Source organism: Sciurus carolinensis, chromosome 13 (genome assembly GCF_902686445.1).
Source record: "Sciurus carolinensis chromosome 13, mSciCar1.2, whole genome shotgun sequence".
Classification (NCBI taxonomy): Eukaryota; Metazoa; Chordata; class Mammalia; order Rodentia; family Sciuridae; genus Sciurus; species Sciurus carolinensis.
In genome coordinates this window covers 77,898,416-77,917,673 of record NC_062225.1, presented here as the reverse complement: position 1 = coordinate 77,917,673, position 19,258 = coordinate 77,898,416, and positions in this window count along the sequence as shown.

Here is a 19,258-nt window from a genome sequence, read left to right as displayed (position 1 = left end):
TTGTGATAGAATAGAAAAGAGGGTACATTTCTGATATAAGGAAGAACATGCAAAAACTCATGATGACATGTTAGGAAAAAAATGTTGACATATATATTACAGAAAAGAATGTGATTTTTTTTGCATGTCTTTGTAGTTTTTTAAAAACCTCATTAAACTGTTCCTTCCTCCCCTTTCCCATTTCTATTCTCTGTAGTTTTTAATCATGAGCAATTTTAGTGCTTAAGAAAAAAAAAATTATATATTGCGGTGGGGGGACAGATACAGGGGATTGAATTCAGGGGCACTCAACCACTAAGCCACGTCCCCAGTCCTTTTTCTATTTTTATTTAGAACAGGGTCTTGCTGAGTTGCTTAGCACCTTCCTTTTGCTGAGACTGGCTTTGAACTCTAGAACCTCCTGAGTCACTGGGATTATAGGCATGTGCCATTGTGCCTAGCCAGGAGATTATATTTAAAATGATAACACATGATTTCAGGTAATTTGCTTCATTGTATTTATTTCTTTTATGTAAATGCATTCAATAGCATTATTCAATGCTCTCCTACTGTAGCACCTGTACCTGAAAGAGCAACAGAGTAGCAGATATTAAGAAGAGAATTTCATGCCTGTGTTCTTTAATTTGCATATTTAATATTAACTCGATAATGCCCATTCCACAAACCCTCACTTGGGAAGTGATCAACTGCAGGCAACAGAATCAACTTTAGTTAACTTAAGAAATAGAGGGTCTGGGATTGTGTCTCAATGGTAGAGCACATAGCATAGTATGTGTGAGGCACTGGGTTTCATCCTCAGTACTATATGGAAAATAAATAAATAAATAAATAAATAACAAACAGACAAAATAAAGGTACTGTGCCTATCTATAACTACAAAATATTTTTAGAAAAGAAGAAATAGAATTCTTATAAAATTTTAACTGTCTTATGAGAATATTGACAAAGGTGAAAAGATATTCTCAGATTGATTCCTGAAGGTGCACAGTAGAAATCAATCATCAAGGAAATTGATTATTTTTCCACAACTGGGATACTTGCGAGTTGAATTGAGAATCCACCAACACAGATGCTAGCTCAGAACCTTCCACTTCTCTGATGATTTGGACCAGAAAAATGGATACCCCATAGCTGTCTCTTTCCTTCTTAGTCCTCACTCTTACCTCCTTCTTGTGCTTCTGAATAAAGTGAGTGAATAATCTCAGAAACCACTACTTCAAAGAATTTTGGAGACAACAACTTTTAGTTTTAGTCTTTGCAACTACAGAAATAGGTGATTATGGAGACATATTATGTGAACCAAATTATAGCATCTGCTATGGAGACCAATTGCCCCTAGAACCAATGGCCAGTAGAAATATAATGCAAACCATATATGTAATTTAGAATTGTCTTATAGTCACATGAGAAGTCAAGAGAAATTGGGTAAAATTAATCCCTACCTCCCAAATATTATTTTCATGAGTAATCAGTATAAAATTATAAATGACATATTTTACATTTTTTTCATAATAAGTATTCAGAATTGGATGTGTATTGCAATTTGCATTAGATCTCAGTCAAAGGTAGGCACATTTCAGGCACTCAAGAAATACCTGTGTCCAGTGACCACCAGATTGAACAGTACGGACTTCCAGTTACCCAGCTTTTCTATTTTATATACACTCTCACAGGGAAAAGTTCCACCAAGTCCCTCCAGGCTCAATGCTTTCTCTGTCTTTGAGAATGTCACTTACGGTGATGCTTTTTACTGCCTTAAATTATTAGTATATACCCTTGTCCTGTGCAGACCCCCAGAGTCCGTAAGGTGGAGGACATGTTAATAAACAGCATGTGCCATATGCACCATTGTGCCTGTGATAAGCATTCAGTACCTATTTTTACTGCCTAATTGATTGAAGTCAGTGATGGATAAATGAATGAATGGAAATAAATTAACAATGAGGAATGGCTATTAATATTGTTCTAAGTTAAGCAGTTAAATTAATAACCTTACAGCATGTGTGTCAATCGCTCTAACCTCTTGGAAATCTTGTTTCTTGTTGCTGACACCAGATGGTCTTAGTGTAAATGATTTCCATAATATGTGGTATTATTATTTCTTCAAATAGAGAGTCTATAACTGAACATAGAAATATTAAAAATGAGGTTTTCTGGATGAGATTCAAGTCTTTTCATTCTTCCTCATCCTGCAGGATCTACTACAGAGAGGTAATTTAAGAAAGGTAGAAACATAAACTGCTGCGGATGCTAGAGCTGAACCCAACTGCACACCCCTCCCCAAAGCATACCATACACCTGGACTTATTTCTCACTTCTGACCTCTATGGAGATAGAAAAAAAATTTCTAGAAGGTGTCCATGATCCTCAAGTGACCCTGAGGCTCATGAATATATGAGAAAAATGAGAAAATTGGCATTTTGTTTTATAGACTTTTTGTACTTCTATGGATGTAAAAAGAAATGCACAACAAAGCTTGTATATTTAAACAATTTTAAAGATGAAAAAGTACGCAATAAACAGAGATAAGAATGGAGGAAGTAGATGATTTGAATGAATCTTCTAATTCTGAGAGTTTATAACTCTCTGGCTCCAATCACAATCAAATTAAAAAATGACCCAGACATTTAGACATACAGACTTTTCATCATTTCCATAGGGAACAATCATTCTTGTTTGTTTTCTAATAGGAAAGCAATGCAGTCTTGAGATATTGCAAGGAATTGAACTTTCACAAGAGGATACATGATATTTATGCTCCTTATAATTCAATGAGAAAAAAATTTATTGGATAATCAAAGTTATTAACTTATAAAACAGGCATGGAAACTTTCTATGTGCCAGACACTGTGTTGGTAAGCAGGTATAAAATAATAATGAATATAATGTGCTTTCTGATCTCAAAAAGAAAATGTTCTAAAGAGAGAAAGTGACCAATATATAGATAATAAAGTATAGGTAGAATATTAAAAGGAAGGAATACAATTTTTTGGAATCCAAGATGGAAAGAGTGTAAAATATGATTTTGATAGATCTTGCCAAATAGCTGTCAACTGAGATGGAAGTTAAAGAATGTGTGGAAATCTGCAGTTGAAACTTTTTTTTTTTTTTTTTTTTTTGGGTGCTGGGGATCGAACCCAGGGCCTTGTGCTTACAAGGCAAGCACTCTACCGACTGAGCTATCTCCCCAGCCCGAAATCTGCAGTTGAAATTGAGGAAAAATGTTTCAGAGAGAGAACAGCATTTAAGGATTTTGAAGACTTCATTTTCAGGAAGTTTGGACCTTTGAGATTAATAGAAACAATGTATCCATATTAGAGATGGAGAGGTTGGGAGAAAGCAATAGGGAGGTAAAGAGAGTTGAACAAAAACCTGTAATGAGTCTAGAACCTTTTCTGATAAACCATTCCAAATACCTTCACATACATTCTAGCATGGTATATCCTAAATAATTCTGCAGAAAATATTAGTAAGCATTCAAACTACAGTACCTGATTTTATAGTCAAAGTAAATTTGAGTACCTCTGATTAAGTGAGGTAAGGTTTTACTAATGCCAAATTTCCCAGAGAGCTTAATATGCTCGTATTATCTAGATTATGAATTTAAGTGGAACTAGTACAAGAAGAATTTCCTTAATGTATATAGCCAGGGAAATAAAAAACTCATACTATTTAATAATCTGAGAATTCTAGATTTCCATGAAACTCTAGGAAATGCTGTTCTGTAGCCTATAAAGAATTTTTTTTTTTTCTGGTACTGGGGATAGAGCTCAGGGGCACTCGACCACTGAGCCACATCCCTAGCCTTATTTTGTATTTTATTTACAGACAGGATCTCACTGAGTTACTTAGTGCCTCGCAGGTTGCTGAGGTTGGCTTTGAACTCCAGATCCTCCAGCCTCGGCCTCAGGATCCACTGGGATTATAGGCATGCATCACCATGCCTGGCTGCCCATAAAGAATTTTATGAGAAATATTTATTCAGATCTTGAGTCCACTTTTAATGGTATTTCCTTCCTTCCTTCCTTCCTTCCTTTCTTCCTTCCTTCCTTCCTTTTTTCCTTCCTTCTATTGAGTTGTTTCAGTTCCTTATATATTCTGAGTGCTAACTTCTTGTCAAATGTGTAGTTTGTAAATATTTTCTCTCATTCTGCATGTTGTCTCTTTGCTCTGTTGATTGCTTCCTTTTCTGTATGGAAGCTTTTTAGTTTTATGTAAGAGATCACATACCCAATGTGAAGATGAATAAAACATCCACAAACATGTACAAATAATATGTACCAATCAAAAAGCAAACAATAAGTCAATATACATAACTGTATCTATCTATCAACTACTATCATCTATCCATTTGTCTTTCATTTTTATTTTTTCCTCTTCCTTTCTCCCTCCCTACCTCATTTTCTTTATTTCTATCATCCTTTATCATCCATATTATGTTGAAAATGTATTAAACAATGTGTAAAGAGATTAACTACCATCCCATTGTTTTCTAAATCTACATTTTTCTACAGAATAATACTTTTGTGGATAAGTTAAGCATTTTAAGAACCAAAAGATTATTTCATATTCAAGTTAGATGTTACTACAGTTTTCCGAGTGAGATTGATGACCTAAGAGAGGAGATGACTGATGGAAGAAGGTTGTCGATGAGGAGGAAATGAATTGGATAAAAATGCTAGGTATGTGATCATGTTTTTCTTACAAAGGAGGAACTCTGTTCTTTACACAACATTGGAGGAAGCAAACCCACAATCAGTAATTCTGTGATCTTCAGTTTATTGCTTTTCAGGCCAGTGGAATTTGCCTGGCCTCAGCTAGAGGGTACAGAGAGATAAGACCCTGATTGTTTAGGTTGCTTAGAAGAATTCTAAGAAAGAAATTAGACACGAAATCCTTCCTTAAAATGGATGGCTACTGACTGGATAGTTCTTGCAGGAAAAGTTGACAAGAGAATGAAATATGGGTTAAAAGACAGTTCAATTTGGTTGATTTGTAACTTGTTGAAAGACTATAGCCAAAATGTGATCATTCATTCCTTCCTGTGTTCATCATTCATTGATTGGCAAGGAAAATGAGCAGGTGCTTCCCAAAAGATATTTCTTAATGACCAAAAATCACGTAGAAAAAAGTTTAACTTCAGTGTTGACTGCACATCTATATTGTAGAAGTAGCTCCTTTCTGTCCCCTTTGTACCACTTGGTCTTACTCCTGGGTCCCCATGAGTTCCAGCCCAGGGGAGGAAAAGAATTATGCTGGTTGTTCTCGAGAGATCAAGTCTGGGAAAAAACCTAAATTTTAAAAGCATATAAATTTACTGCAAAACTAATAAAAACTAATAAATAAATTCTTTCTGCTCATAGACTCATCAGGGCCAGAATTTCTGTTTAAGGCTTATAACGAAGATCTGCACTCTCTTGGCCTTTCCTTTTAAACATATGCCTGCCTCCCTGGTTGACTTAGGGGAAAATGGTTTTACAGCCTTAGTAAGCACTGAATAAGGATTCAAGTATTCAGAGCACTCTTTCTTACTATTAATCTGAAAAATGCAAATTAAAACAGCAAGATATCTTTTTGGTCTATCAAATTGGCAAATATTTAAAATAAAGATATTATGCAGTGTTGATGAGGGTGTGGGGGCATAGATAGCTCATACTGCTGGTAAGAGTGTAAATTAGCTCAATCATTTTGAAGAGTGATTTGACAAGCTGTATCAAAAGCTTAAGAAAAGAGCCATGAGGAATTCCACTTCTAAGAATTTATCCTAATAGGATAATTCTAGGTGTGCTCAAAGATTTATCTATATGCATATTCATTGGAACTTTGTTTAATAGAAGAAAAAATAGAAATAAGCTAAATGCTCAATAATAGAGAAATGTTTGAATAAATTGTGTTGTATCCATAGAGTGGAATGTGGTGAACCCTCTGAAATGCTGCTGTAAAATACAGATGAGGAGAGATGTAAAATGAGATGCGTAGATAGTAAGAGACAAAAGAAACAATCAGCTAAATTCAATATGAAGACTTTATTGGTTTAATAAACCAACTCTAAGATAATCATTTATGAGCCTATCTCAGATATGTGTACACTGAATATTTGATTATAATAAGGGTTTTTAAAAAATAATTGGTGATGACTATGGCTTTGTGGTATTGTGCCTTTTTTTTATCATCTTTGTCTTTTAGAAATAGATGAGTATTTATTTATTAGTGAAACGATGTAATGGTTAGAATCGGCATTAAAAGAACTCAGTGTGGGGAGCATGGAAGGGGTAGGGAGGCAGATAAAACAAAATTGACCAAATTATGTGTATGTTTATTATAATGTTGATAATTATTGAAGTTGGATTTATTACTGATTATCTATTTTGTCTATGTTTGAAATTTCCATAATGATAAATAAAAATATTCCTGTTGTTGAATAAGTATTTATATGGAATATTTTCATAGTATAATGTTGTTTAAAAAAGCCATTCAACAGAATATGTTAAACCCAACGTTTTGATGTAGGACCTGTCCTCAGGTATAGAGTTCAGTGATATGAGAGGCAGACATCCTTTTCTTCCTCCCAAATGACTGTTTCCATTAGGGCTGAGAGAAGAAAGCATTTTTGTCAAAACAGTAGTAGATTATTGCTGACATTAAATGAAGATCCACTGGGGAAATACAGAAGGGTTAATTCCAAAAGATTTTGGACAAAAAAATTTCAGTAAAAATTTGTATTGTATTTCAAATGAATCATGCAATTTTAAGTATATAAATTTGATTCATTTTAAGTATATGCCATCAGCGTGGCTATTTTTTTTTTTAAATACTGGGATATATTTGAATCAGGAAATGAAAGTTCTGCAATCTCCAGAATATCACAAACCTGGAGTAAAGAATGATCATGGCAATGGTATATCTAAAACTAGTCTAGTGAACACAAGGGTCAGAATGAGTACAGAATGAGTACAGAAGAAAGAATTAAGATGGAATAGTCTTATGAAACATTCATGGTAGAGTAGCCAAGACATTATTCACTTACATAAATAAAAGGTCATATTTAATCTTTGTTTCTAAAAACGTAAATGTGCTTTTTAAGAATCAGAGGAAATATACATACAGATAGAAAGGTGTTACGGTTTGGATTGAGGTGTCCACCAAAAGCTTACATGTGAGAGCGCAAGAAGGTTCAGAGGAGACATGATTGGGTGATTTAATCCCCAGATAGTGATTTAATCCCCTGATAGGGATTAACTGAGTGGTAGTTGAAGTGGTAGGGTGTGGTGGAGGAGGTGGGAATTGGGGCGTGGCTTTGGGTAAATATTTATATCTGGTGAGGGGACTCTTTCTTTTTTTTTTTATTGTAAACAAATGGGATACATGTTGTTTCTCTGTTTGTACATGGCGTAAAGGCATACCATTTGTGTAATCATAAATTTACATAGGGTAATGTCGTTTGATTCATTGTGTTATTTTTTCCCTTCTCCCCCACCCCTCCCACCCCTCTTTTCCCTCTATATAGTCCTTCCTTCCTCCATTCTTGCCCCCCTCCCTAATCCTAACTCTGACCTTAACACTAACCCCTCCCACCCCCCATTATGTGTCATCATCCACTTATTAGCGATATCATTCGTCCTTTGGTTTTTTGAGATTGGCTTATCTCACTTAGCATGATATTCTCCAATTTCATCCATTTGCCTGCAAATGCCATAATTTTATCATTCTTTATGGCTGTGTAATATTCCTGTTGACATGAGCTGCTTCCCTCCATTACACTCTCCAGCTGTGATGTTCAATCTCACCTGCAGCTGGAGGAATGGAGTTGGCCTTCTATGGACTAAGACCTCTGAAATTGCGAGCCTTCAAATAAACCTTTCCTCCTCTATAGTTGTACTGATTGGGTCTTTTAGTCAGAGCAGCAAAAAAGCTGACTAAAACAAAAGGATTACACCCAATTTCCCTCTATGCTAATTTAGTTCTTCGTAATCATTTATTTGGGCAAGTCTCCCTACTCGTCTCTGCCAAGAGTGTTGACTACTAACTTTTCTGAGCTTCATTTTCCTAATTTGTATAATATGCTCAAACAAGTATATAAAACGCTGAGTTAATTTAAAAAGAAATTATATATAGCTTATGTAAAGCTCCTTAGTAAAATGTCCAATATTTTTCTTTCCTTGACTCTTCCCTTTCCTCTTCCTCTTCTCCTTCCTTTTCTCCTGTCTTCTTATCCTACTGTTATTTCACATGAAATTTAGTTAATAAATATGTCTTTAACATACAATAATTTGATAATTTTTAAAAGAAACATCTTCATGCAAAGAGAAAGCTATGTACTCAACAAATGAAATGGAGAATATTTACTATGCAGAGAAAAGTAATTTGGTTTTCTTCTCATGTAATGTAACAGAATGATTTCCAACATATCTAAGGGATTAAAAACAAAAGAGTTCAATATTTTAAAAGTATTAAAACTGTGAAATATTACAATTTCTGACAGTAAGGGAATTAAAAAGCTTTCAGAATAGAATTGCCCTTAAAATGTGCAACATGTTTATGCAGATTTTTTGATTGCAGAAAAATCCACATGCTCAGTTATTTAAGACACCAGTCTTCAAAAGTCCTTCCTCCAAAATCTGAAAGTTTGCAAAGTTGTTTGCATTCAAACTCCTCTTCTAAAATGGCAGTTTATCCAGAAATCTTCACAGAGTTTCAGTATCATTCAAAATTGTTAATTCAAGGCCTTGATTCAGAAGATCTGCTTCATTCATATGGCCCAAAATATCCAAGAATTCTATGAATAAATCTCTCTCTCATAAGCATTCTGAAAATGGGCTTTTCCTTCACTCACAAAAAAGCAAAAAAAGCAAAAATTTTCCTGAAGTTCACTAAGTACTTTTTTTTTCTAGAAAGTCAATAAAAACTGTGTAGTAAAAAGTAATTTAATATTTACTTATTTAATAATAAGTAATTTGAAAGGCGTTTTTGACAAAAGCCTTTGCATGGGTGGTAATTTAAGGCTTTGGGCTTTGATAAAGTTTATCAACCTTGATGGCTAATTCTATCAGGACCAGGACAGAGATTTTGCTGAACTTGAATATTGATATATGAAGCAATGGATCAAGGTGAATGATGTGGCTTCATCCTCAGCCAACACAATGGATGTTAAGAACTAAATTTATACCATATGTGCCCAGTTGAACTAGTCAAATTTTTCTGCCAGCTAATGTTTGGCTGGAAAGAATATTTTCCATAATTCAAAGAACTCAACAACCTATTCAGTTTTCAAAAGAACCTCTTGAGAGATAAAAACTAGGAACTTCCTGCTCTGAGAGCCATCCAGAGTTTTATCCAGTTGTGTATTCATGATGGAAGTGTGGCTGCCAATCCTCCAACACCTGCTACACAGTTTTAGAAGGATGTCCCGATTTGGAACAGTGATGGAATTACCCACTTTGGTTTCTTCACTCTGACAGTGAAAACAAGATCCAAAATGTCTAGGGCATATGGTTTTAATAAACCTCAATATCCATATGTTTGGCTTGGCAATGTGACAATAAACCTAACAGACTATATCAAGACAAAACTTTTGTGTTCTGGCAATTTGAGTTTCAGTACCTTTCAAGCCCCTAAAATTCAGGTTCGAGTTCATGGGAAAGATATAAAATGTTGAGTTCTTCTTGTGGTTGGAAGAAAGTAAAGCAATTGTTCAAGTTTATAAGCTCTATGCTTCCACCACTGAAAAGATTGCCTTATGAAAGCTCCCATTTTTCTGTCTTAATGTATACTGGGGAATGGCATCGATCAGAGTATGTTTTGTGCATGCACAAATATGCCAAGCTGAAACCCACTATTCCTTATAATTATTATTCACCAATAAAAAATAAGAAACCAAAATATTTCTCACAAGACATACTTGTTATTAACAAGGATAATGACCACACTCTTAAAGGCAGGATATGTTTTCATTGAGCTATAGCAATGAGAAGATTTTGCCAGATGTTAAAACAAAGAAATGATGGTATTTCTATGTTCTCTAATCATGCAAAATATAATCCTTCATCTTAATTATAAAATATTCACCAATAGCTTAGTTTATATGAACAGGAATATTTTCTTTTAAATCCTCCAGCTAATAGACATTGCACTCATTTGCAAATATGTATAACAATGTCAGGTTAGTTCTAAATTTTTGAGAACCTGGATGGCTTTGTTGGGGCATTATTCTGGTATCTGATGGGAAGAAGCTTACTTAGCACAGGTTCTGAAACACAGTATCAGTGGGCTCTTGGCATAGTGAATTGAATCGTAATGCAAAAAGAAGGCAGGCAGCTTAGTTCTTTATTTCCTTGATTGTCTGAAAGACTCTAGAAACACATAGAAAATGAAAATCATCAAAAACAAGGCTTTAATGTTCAGTGGAAATTAGAATACACAGAAAACCAAAATATTGCAAGTTATTTTTAAATAATTTTTCAAATTCTGGGACCAGCAGAGCCTGGCCATACCATTCTTCTTGGAATGAGAAAGGATGGGGCGGAGGAGGAAAAGAGAGTATGGAGGAGGCATTTGGAAAGTATTGCAGAAATCTCCAGAAATTATTCACATCTTGAAAAAACACCCCACCTTAAGTAGGAAGCAGGTCCTAATAAGAGAAGGGATGAAATCAGACAAGGTTTAAATACTCAGAAAGTGGGACAGAAGTGGCAAATCTCATACAATAGCATTAAAATAACATATAAATTCTATAAATGAATGGGTCATTAAAATTCAAGAGTGTATTCATTAATGACTGCAAATGGTTTTGGAATCAACAATAAAAAGTAAATCACAGGACTATAGAAGGAAGTCCTCAGAAAGTTAAATTTTAAATTTGAAGAAATGGTAATTGCATAGAGACATCTTTTTCTAAAATAGAATTTCTTCCCACATCAGCCAATGTGGGTGACTTTTCTGTTCCCTGAATATCTCTCTCATTTTTTAAAAGTAGTAGACCCAGTGAAAAATCTCACTTATTGTAATTCCAAATAAAAATAAATAGTTTAACAGTGATACACAGTATGTCATAGAAGGAAGTGTAGGAAATAGCAATAAAAGTTTCTGTACCAAAACAAATACAAAAGCAAACCAAACACTTATGATTAAAATGTAGATAGGGAGCAGAAAGAAATTTCTTACTCAACATTTCAATAAGAACCTTAAAATATCAAATGAAATTATTGTTGCTATGAAGGAAGACAGAAGTAAAGAACTCTAGGAAGAGAAGGTCTGAGATAGAAGTTTGCTATGAAAGGAAATGTAATGATTATTGAGAGATTACAAAGGAAAAAGAAAAGAAGAAATGATTCTTTGTCTGGGTGCTACTGCCCAGGATGACTGGGATAACTGGATCCCTCTTGCAGTGTGGTCTTTCTCCTTTAAATAATGGCAACATTCAAAAAGGGAATAGCCAGACATGTGTGTACACATTGCTTAACGACAGAGTCACGTTCTGAGAATTACATAGACGGTGATTTCATCATTGTATGAGAATCATGGAGTGTAGTTATACAAACTAAGACTGCTAAGACATCACTAGGTGATATAATTGTATGAACCACAATTGCCTGCATGACTGGGCATTTATTGAATGATTGCTATGCATCACATGGGTGTATTTATTATTTCCCACTTATGTTATATTTTCTGTTATTTTAAACCAAAAATAAAAGAATCTTACAAAAAAAAGGAAAGAAAAAGAAAATTTTAAAAATCCCATGGCCAAGATCAGAGTCAATGAGGGAGGGCCTAAACAGGACAATACTTGAAGGCATGATTCACTAGGAGCCACTGATACACTTATACAGTACAGTTTGCTAATTGGCCCCAGTGATTTATGTTGAAGGGCATTCAACCTCAAAGGTTGCGATTTGTACTACGGTTGGACACAAAAACCTCCTAGATATACTTCCTGTTGATACAAAGGAAACTCATGAATAAAAAGACAACATATCTGTCCCTCCTTTCTACATATCTACCCAATATAGAATGGTAAGGCAGGAATTGTATACACACAATGGAAATTTCCTCATAAAAGGGGGAAGAATCAGATATCTGTAGCACTCTTTGGTCCACATGATTTGAAATCTAGTTGAGCATATTTTGTTTGAAATCTTTACTTTGGGGCAAGGAAATGTTATTTGACTAAGGTTTAGTTCTGCTCCCTTGGAGTGGTTTCCCTATTCACTCTTGTTCATGGCTCTTAGTTCTTCCCTGTGGGCCTTTGGCTCAATTCTCTCAGATGTTTCTTCTTTTTCTCTACTAGCTGAGTAGTTTAACAGTCCTTTTTTGAATGCATAAAGGTAGAGGCCCAGATATCTCTTTTTACTTTCTCTTTTTCTCATTCAAACTGATACAACTACCTCAAAAAATCTAAAGATTTCCTATGAATATGACTAGGGTTCACTCATCCTTCAAGGTCAATTCCTAACTCCTAAAGATAGCTCTCACTCTAATTTGTGTGTCATGACATTATGGGACAAAGCTTTTTAAATCCCTAGAAGTTCTTTTACTTGCTGAGAGAGTCTCTTAGGAATCACTTTGAATCTTTCTGAGGTCATAAAAAGGAGTTTATATCCATTCTCTTGATTTGTTCTTTTCTCCAAGACCATTTATTATATTAAGACTCTTCTGCCAACTGTAAAGACTAGAAATGAGAAGTCATTTCACTTTCAAGCCCAGAAGTTTCTATGTCATCTTCCTAATTCCTTTTGCAAACTGAACAATCCTCTCCTCAGCTTATCAGTCTCTCTTCCTATATCTTGCCATATCACATAAAACAAGCCACTTGGTGTTTTCATCATTCTGCCAGGAAATCTCCTTCGTGAGATCCACCAGTCGTCAGGTATAATTCTCTCTTCTGCGTTTCAGCAGGTGACAGGATTGCCAAATGTTTTGCTATTATAAAATATGGGCTGCCATTTTTTCCTGCCACTAATAATTTCCTCAACCCATTCTAACCTCTGCCAACAGTTTTATTTGCCATTCCTTCAGTCTTTGCCAACAGACCCCTTGTACTTCTCAAGCCTCCATCTGCTACCCATTTTCAAAGCCAATACCTCATGTTTGGGGCTTTATTACAGCCACACCACACTTCTAGGTAACAATTTCTCTATTAGCCAAAATTTAATGGTTTAAAACAATGATTTAATGTTTTTAATGATTTTGTATGTCGTATGGTAGTTTTCCTGATTTCAACTGGACTCATTCAAGTGGTTGAATTTAGCCATTGAAATAGCCTAGAGCTACTTTAAGTTGGGTTGTCTAGCTTCACTCTATATGTGGTCTTTCAGACCCAGAGACTTTTAACCAACCTTCTTTGGATGAGAATGGTAGCATTTAAAGAGGAAGAACCCAATATGCAAGTGTCTATCAAGTTTCTACACATGTCAGTTTTGCTGACGTCCCATTTTTCAAAACAAGTCACATAGCTAAATTAGGAGTGAGTATGGAAGGGGACTACAAAAGGGTGTGGCCATCAGGAAGCAGGCTTGATTGGGAATCATTAACAACACATGAACAACAGAGATAGACATAAAGCAAAGCAAAATGAATAAAATATGGAGAAATTGGAAAAAATCATACAAAAGAAAACAAAACAAATATTAGTTTCTCAAAATTGTAATATAATAAATGTTTTTTTTCAAAGACAAATAATCCATATATTAAAAAGCCACTAAGAAAAAATTAACTAAGGATTACCAACACTGAAACATAATTTGGATAAAAATGAAAGAAAATGTTCATGATAGGAAGATAAAGATAAGGTAAGATTTTAAGAAATGATAGAAAAGATGATGAAGGAAAAATAATCTACTTTAGACTCCCAAAGTAAAACAATTGTAACTGGGAACTTATAAACCCAGTTATTTTGAGATAATTTTAGCCTATTTTTAAGACTAAATATAATTAAAAGACTCTTTCAATCTAAAAATGTGATTTTGACAAGATTTTGTGGTCACTATTGCTTTAAGGGAAAGAAAATTAGATTTGCAACAGATCTGTTAACAGTAATATTCAATGCTAATTGACAAAGAATTGGAGTTTTTTCTACTGTAATAAAACTAGATATGGTAATAATATACATATATAGGGTTAATTTAAATATTTCTTAAATATCACTGAAATATTTTTAAAATACATCCTAATTTCAGAATTTTCAGAAAGCAGCAACCCAGCAAGCTATGGGACAGAGTTAAAACAGAACTCAGAGGAAAATTCATAGTCCTACATGCCTATATCAAACAAAAGAAAGAATGAAAATAAGTTAAAAATCTGACTTGATATGTTTGGAAAAGACAAGATAGCTTTTTCATATTTAATATTTCATATTCTTACAACTATAAATATCATTTTTAATTTAATATGCCTGGTTAGTAATTCTCAGAATCCAATCAGAGTGAACTGATCTAAGTCAGAAATCAGTGGGCCTGGGGAATTTCTTAGGAAGGTCAAAATATTGCATGTCTGTTTTCTCTTGTCTGTGCAGAAACCCAGCAGAGTTCATTTCAAACACTCCCCAATTCTCACTCTTAATTAAAATCCTACTTTGGGATTAAACTTTAATAATTCAAAGGCGAGTCAAGTTCTTAGGCTTTATTACAGTAAATCAACTACTGTATTTGGAGACAATCTTGGAAATGGTCAAATATCTTAAGTGTTTACATCTGCTTTGTACATTAGGTAGACTTTTAACAAGGGAAAACATTTATCTGAAAGAAACATTTTTTCTTTCATCAGAAAAATCGTCAATCTACATTGAATATTCTAAAAAGTCACCTCAAACTCACAGAAGTTACTAAAAAAACTTAATATGTTTTAATTTAGCTTGTTCTTGGAAAGCAAATTGTCCCTCATAGCTGCTGTGCTTTTCTGTTTGCTCTTCCTCTATCAGTGTTCTGGTTTCTTCCTGGTACCTCCTTTCTCTTTGGTTGTGTATATCATATCCTGTTGTAACAAACTGTTGAAACCTCTCTTTTTATCGGAAGCCTTTTCAGACTATTTGAGGATTTACTGATATGTTTATTCCACAATCTTCTCTTTTATAATCAGCATCATATACTCTGACATTTTATCCTAGGAACAGGCTTTATACCTACATGGAGTAGCCAATGAGATAATGACTTGGTGATTTTAGAACTGCTTAATGTCTTTTTAAAGGCTGCCTATAGTATTGGAAGATCCACTGGGAGAAATTATCCCATAGGGGCGAACAGTGCTTTCTCTGTTTGGTTGCAGATAGAATTCCTACAATGCTAGGAAGTACAATATAATGTTTCCCTCTCATTGATTCACTTCCTACCTCACAGTAAAGGGGACTGGGGGGTTTGAGCAGAGTTGTTACTTGATGATCTAGAAATTGTCATGCAGAGTAAAGAGAGAGAAAATACTTTGAAAAAATTGGCTAAAAGTACAAGGGAATTTAGAGATGTTAATGGCAGTCTTCATCAACTCTAAATTTCCAAATTTTAAACTAAGCCTAATAGCTTTTATGTGTAGTTTCCAATTACTTTTTCATCTTTTTTCCCCTATAAACTTGAACATTTTTTATGGAGAAAAAAATGTTTCCAAAGATTATACCTATTACAATATCTTATATAGTCTTAGGTCGACAGATGTTTCTAAGACCATGACAGTTTAAATAAAATGTATTTTTATTTTAATGTATTCTGTTTAAACTAACATATCCAAACTATGGTCATTTTTAACCTGCGGAAATATTTTTCATCTTTTTTTTTCATATTGAATCGTCAAAGTCATGTATTTTATCCTCATTTCACTCCTTAGCTAAGTGTTCAGTAGGCACTTCTGACTGAGTGGCCATGTATTGACTGTTATATTATTTCAGTTTTTCTAAAATGTGAAAAAAGCTTGGATTTCCCAAACTAAAGTATTAAAAATAGTAATTTGTAATTAATTACTTTTAACATTATTAAAATTTAAAAAGTAGAGGGGGAAAATAATTTAGAAAACAACAGCAAGATTTAGTTTTTTGGGCAAGAATCAAGGAATTTTACAGCGTTAACGTCCTTTCGGGTACCATTTATTTAATGATGTCTCTGTTTTTCTTGCTTTCATGGATCAAAGTGTTATGGGGAAGGCTGGGTGCCTTGTACATTTCTGGCATATTTGTAACAGAAGACTATAAGGGACAAGGGAGAGCATTGGTAATGACTTGTTATTAATTTCTTTTGGCAATTCAAATGCTAAACTCTGGGTCCTAGTTGATGTCTTTAAGACTATTCTGCTAAGATTTTTATTCTATTTTAAAGAACTTTCCTTTGGCGAGGAGGGAGGAATGGCAAAAACGGAAGGAATGGCCAAAGAGGTGCTGTCCCTTCTTTCTGTTATGTTTACCTTCATTCCTTTGCCTTCCTGGGCTTGACTCACAACCCAGAGCTTGTCTCCCTCTTTCACACAGCAGTTGGCCCAGTGACTGCCTTGAAAAGGGTCACACATATCACACTGTGGTGCTTACTTGCTTCTGTCACCCCTATGAAAGACGAGGTTCCCTGGAAGGAAGGCTATGTCATATTAGCCTCTAAATACCTCGCACAAAACCCAGGGCCTGGAACAGAGAAGATTAGCATTTTCAGTAAAGAAATCAAGAGCCTGGTGTAGTGGTGCACACCTCTAATCCCAGCATTTCAGGAGGCTGAGGCAGGAGGATTGCAGGTTTGAGGCCACCAGCTTAGTGGGACCCTATCCAAAAACTGACAATAAAAAGGCCTGGGGATGTAATTCAGTGGTAGAGGGCCTCTGGGTTCAATCCTCAGTACCACAAATCCAAGGAAGGAAGGAAGGCAGGCAGGCAGGCAAGGTTCTTGAAATAGTAAAACAAAGACTATGCAGAGATGTTAAATGTAATATTCACAGAAATAGGGTTCCCTCTTCAAATTTAGATTGTTGCTATGCATTCTGTGAGTAAAATATTTAAAATTCCGGGCTTTTAAGGCTGGGGATGTAAGGTTTAAAGACTAGACAAGTGACACAAGGTTCCCCATCACATCCTGAATAGTGACTTCCTCACGAAGAGTTGGTGTATATTGGAAAGAGAAATCGTAAAATGGTTTAAGGGAAGACAGAGTTAAAGAACCTGGCATATTCCAAAAGGAACCCATCTCTCCCCTTTGAGGCCAACATCCCAAAGAGAGAGCAGCTTTTGATCCCACAGTGCAGGCTTCCCTCCCCTCACAGGGGACTAAGATCCAGGAGAGTGTTCCCGGGCTCTAACTTGGTCTTTTTCATTCCGTCCTTTTTTTTTTGTGTTAAACGGTCTCTTAAGAGCAGCTCCCTCTTTTTGCTTTTCTTCTCTGTGCTGTAATTTCAGAGTTAGCTCAGTGCAGTTAGTAATACTTGTCAAGATGAGAGAGAATTACTCTTTAAAAGACTTAGTTTTTTTCTTCTCTTAACCTTCCTTTTCACATCAGCTATTTCCATAGCTAATAAATTTTAAACTGTGAAAATTGCTTTGATCAATTATGTATTTAGGTTTTTCATAAACATGCTGATTTTATTACTTATAGAAACGATTAAGAACACATTTGTGTAAGATTTCTCTTGTACTATCCCCGGGTGAATTCTTTATGTTTGCAGAGATTGTCCTATTTACTGATTTTATGAGGATCTTGCAGATATTTTTATGTTCATGAAATAAATAAAGATGTAGGTATTGTTTTAAAAAAAGTCCTCAACACCCTCATATCCACGCTGACAAATAATGGTTGGAAATGCAGCAAATTCGCTATTTAGGATAAACAGGTAATTCTACACCTACCCCCGGACATCCCAGGTGGTACTCCGGGGTGCCTGTAGGTGGCAGCAAGAATGTTGCAAATTACACCTACAAAATAATACCAGCAGCATAATTAAAATGAAAGGGCAAATTAAAAATAGCTTCATTGCCATGTTCAAAGTACTATATATTTAGCTTTAGGCAACAAATTTATTTTAAAGACAAAAACGGAGCAGACATGACATGTATCTGGGAATGGAAATTAGATAGCCTCACAACACAAAGGGCAAAAAAAAAAAAAAAAAAAATCCCTATTGCTTTATATGACCGGATTTAGGAAGCAGGCAATCAGAGGCTCTCTATATGACTCAACTGGTACCAAGGGAGCTCAAACACACATGGAAAAACCTTGACATTTCAAATTGTTTTTTGCCTTACGTCATTTCAGTTCCATTTTCCAGAGCAATAAATTCAGAATACTCAACTCACAGGAGCCACGCATTCAGATTACCCATTACCTTATACAATCAAGTGGGACATGAAGAAAAAACTACCCTGTGATACTTTTTTCATCTTGTTTTCAGCATCAGTATTTTCCATAATTTAGGCCAGAAGGAAATAGCCCTCATCTCTCACATGCCATAATCTCTTTTTCTATTTGACTTGGTTGAACCATCTGGAAAGGTAGATGTGGGCTAAGCAGGAAACGGCGGCTCATAATTGCTCACTTCAAAGATGGATCATGGTATTTTCTGGACATCATTGACAGGTTGTTGGAAAATTGACTTTCAAAGTGATAATTAGAAGAGGTGCTGAGAAATTTCAGAAGGAAGATCTCAATAAGCATTGGTAACCAGGAAGAATAACCATTCCAAGAAAGAATGCCCAGTGAGCACCCATAACATACACCTCTTGGTATGGATGACATGGACCGATTTAAAACCTATATAATGCAAGAGCATCCCTGTCTATGAAGAAGGAATTATTTCTCCCATTTCAAGGATAGCGTTCCTGCAACTTGCTGACTTTAACTGCTGATTCCATGATCAAATCTCATACTTTATAGGCTAATTTCTGATCCTACTCTCTAAAACACAATCCAAACATCTCTCTGTTGTGTCAGATTGGAAGTAACTACTTAGTGACAATAGTTCTCATTTCTGATGATTTTCTTACTTATTTTTTGGAATACTTGTGATTACGATTGAAGAAGCAAATAGGAAAACTTGTAACTCTGCGAAAGGAGTGGCAGAGAGATCAGGGGACAAGTGCTGGTAGGTACTTTCCCCTTTACATCCCCTCCCGCTTTGCCAAAAGGTCGAAGGGTTGAAGCACAAATGGTATTATTCATTTCTCTTCATCTTATCTCGGTAGATCATTCTGTTCTTAATAAAGTCCTCTCTATTTTGCTGGTATGTATTGAAAAGCAGGATTAGGGGATTGCCAAGTGATATAGGAAAAATGAAATCAAAGTTAGAGGCGGAGATTCAATCAGGTGGAGTG